Source organism: Berghia stephanieae, chromosome 11 (genome assembly GCF_034508935.2).
Source record: "Berghia stephanieae isolate SIO BIC M18660-M18661 chromosome 11, UCSD_Bste_1.3, whole genome shotgun sequence".
Taxonomy (NCBI): domain Eukaryota; kingdom Metazoa; phylum Mollusca; class Gastropoda; order Nudibranchia; family Aeolidiidae; genus Berghia; species Berghia stephanieae.
In genome coordinates this window covers 20,992,768-20,996,084 of record NC_088370.1, presented here as the reverse complement: position 1 = coordinate 20,996,084, position 3,317 = coordinate 20,992,768, and the positions used below count along the sequence as shown (strand labels likewise).

Here is a 3,317-nt window from a genome sequence, read left to right as displayed (position 1 = left end):
AGGGTTAAAATTCGATTTTTATTTAAAGCCTTAATTATATAAAAAAATTAGAACAATTTTGTGGAGAGTGAATAATATAGTTTGTTTTTTTTTTAATTTAAAAAAAGAAAGAATTATTCCGTAATTATTTTTTTAATTTTTTCTTTGGCGTCCACTGTTTTTCAGTATGCTCTCTTGTTATACCGACACTGATAAGATCAAAGATAAAAAATAAGTTAAAATTTCCTTTATTCATCCCCATGGGGAAATTTTTATTTAGGGTCTTTTCTAAGGGAAGACTGGAATAACCCAGGCGTTAGCCGCAGAGCAGCGCCGCTAATCGCCCCTTTTTGTACATTTTCGGGAATTATCAAAGCTTAATTTCACTTCTAAATATTTTTTACAGCTAGTCAAGTTGAAAAATTATGAAATTTGAGAAAAGTTGCTGGATACCTTTCCCATACATCTGACCATAACTTCATGAAAAATCACCCGATTTATTTCAAATAAAGATTAAAATGCTCTGGGGAGCACATTCTTTCAAAAAATGAAAACAAAAAAATGCAAATCCAAAATGTTCACCTTCCGACTGATTATGTCATGCACTGACACATTTATTAATCGCAAGGGCAGTTACCACGACGCGACTTTTATCTCGAGTCTCCGTGAGATTCGGTTTCAGACTAGACTATATCCAACCGCCGCCTGTAAAGGGAGCTTGTTTGAGTTTTGCTTTGATGAGAGTTGTCATATTGGTTAACCAACAACTAAATTTGTCTAGGCTACAGAAAACGTGCTACGACTGTTGGTTTATGTAGGCAGGATGATTATAATATGATATTCTTGACTTACTTGACTTAGATGCCTTTCGCGTCTCGACCGAAAGATCGGGTCGCCTTGGCTGTTTCCAGTATTTCCTGTGTGAGGTGTCTCCAATATTGCCGGTCCTCTGCTAGGGTTCTCAGATTTTCAAGGTCCCCTGCCGTTATGAGACTAATGCTTTGTCCAAGTGTTGTGAGGTTTTTGTTTAGGATCACAGGGAGTGTTGTGATCGGTCTTCCTCTGAAAAGGTTCCCGTGTTTTTGGAAGTATCCCGACATGGCTTGGTTTGCTGGTATGTTTTTGTCCCTGCGTAGTATGTGACCGAAAAGTTGCCATCGTTGTTGTAAAATGTCAAGGGAGATTGGTCTTTCTTTTGTGATCTTATAGAGTGATTCATTTGAGATCTTTTTGGGGTATTTGATGTCCAGTACCCTTCTTAGCTGTGTGCGATGGAAGGCATCCAGATGTTCTTCTTCGGATTTTGTCAACGCCCAAGTGCCGCAGTTATACAGAAGTACCGGTTTTACAAGAGCATGGTACAGTTTCAGTTTGGTTTTTCTCTTTATTTTGTCACCTCTAATCCATACATTGGTGAGTTTACTGAGTGCGGCGTTTGATAGCTGTTTTCTTCTTTGTACATCCTCGGTGTCTCCAATTAGTGAGCCGACTTTCTTTGTTCTTTTCCATTCCTCTTTGTTCCTCGATATTGTTGTAAATTCGGTTTTATTGGCATTGACTTGGAGGTTATATTTCATGAGGGTATTTTGTATGATGTCTATATTTGCTGGTGTTGATCCAATAAAATCGACATCATCTGCATAGGCGATTTCTCTAGGGATTGCATTCTCAATATGAGTCGTTGGTTTTGGAATGACTTTTCGAACTTCTTTCAGAGCGTGTTCTAAGTATATTGTGAACAGAATCGGGCTCAGACTATCTCCTTGGGGGGTCCCGATGTTACTTTCGAACTGCGTCTGTTTTGTGGCCCCGTATATCCTTGGTTGTATCTTTGTGTTGCTGAGGAGAAATCGGATTATTCGGAGCTCGTCTTCGTCTACTATTTCTGTTAATATCTCCAAAAGTTTTCCTCTGTCGATCGTATCAAAGGCTGCGGACATATCGATTCCGGTTATTGTTATGGATATGTTTTCTTTGAGTGCCTTTGCTGCCAACCATTTATGTGTCCATACAACGTCCGATGTGCTTCGGTCTTGGCGAAACCCGCTTTGGCTATGTGATAGGTATTTTTCTATTTTCGGTCTAATTCTGTTGAGGACAATAGTTGACAGTGTTTTTCTTATGGTATTCAGTAATGTTATTGGGCGCAGGTTGTTTACGGGTCCTTTCGTTTTTCCTGGTTTTTGTATTGTAATTAGGACACCGCTGTTAATGTCCCAGTCTTTGTGTGTTTCTATATGATATTCATCTATCCTTATTTCAATATTTGTGTAGAGCGTATCATAGGTACTCACATTTCCATATAAAAAAAAAATTACAACTGCTTTGCGGTTTAACTGGAGAGAATGGATTAAAGATATAAACCTAACTGGCACAATACACTAAAAAGGTCGCTTCCGTCTGGCGAGACCCATTCCAAGCCCTTATCGACATGTATTTTTCTCGTCATGAGTGAGGATGAATTAATAATGTAGGAAATTCGCTCATCAGCCTGTTGTTGGCAGTCTTTTGCAGTTCTTTGAGTTTGCTCACTTGGCGACAACCATATTTACCTTAAGTAAATTAAATGCCTTTCTGCACGGATAACCGGTCCTCCAGATTCCGAGTCTCGTTAACTTTTATTAATATTTTTTTTTGTATACACATGTTACAATGTAAAACCGTTATGACAAATACTCACAAATTGGAAGGCCGTATGTTTCATAACAGATAAGCAAGAAACTAAAGGGGGCTGTGATCCTTTGTAGTAAAAAAGGCCATGGATGCAGATTGTTCACTCACTCAATTTAACAGATGATGTAGCATTGACGTGAACACAATGTGTTAAACTTACCCTGTCCATTGTGTACAATTTAATCAATACAATGGGTATGATCTATATTACATTTCCATGTGCTCGAGGTCGTTGGTCACATTGGAGTATGTGCTCAAAGTGACCCACATAGTGAAAAGTATTCACAGTTTTTTTTTTTATCACAATTGGTCATTTGTTCAGCTTGATACATGGGTATGTTTACAACTTTCATAAACAAAGCAGCGTGTTTACATTTATGAAGAAATATCCAATCGTTGGACAGCAACAAATCATGTGATTGATGACTTGGTTGGACGAAAATATGAATATAGATCGCTCCCATTGTCGCTGTATTGTGAAGTTAATAGATAGTTCGAAGATGACGTCACTCAGGCCTTTGTTATGGTTTTTGCCATCCGCGTTTTTGAGTTGTTCTCACTAAACTGTATTAACCAGACTATAAAAGTTCATGGTTACACAGAGTTTGCGTGTTGGTCCGTTATACTTCCGGATGGCAATGTTGTGAACTCCTTAGCCAAGCGCA

General features: G+C 38.4%; 1 protein-coding gene across 2 annotated transcripts in view; it reads left to right on the top strand.

Moving 5' to 3' along the window:
• LOC144957001 (uncharacterized) overlaps positions 1–2,293 on the top strand; it is a 47,746-nt gene extending 45,453 nt beyond the window's left edge. The window contains exon 13 of one of the 2 annotated variants that reach the window (XM_078887909.1): positions 1–2,293. This exon is cut by the window's left edge and continues 399 nt beyond it. The gene's annotated coding sequence lies outside the window, so the exon portion shown is untranslated. The other variant, XM_078887910.1, reaches the window with a different exon arrangement.
• The last annotated feature ends 1,024 nt before the right edge of the window (positions 2,294–3,317 follow it).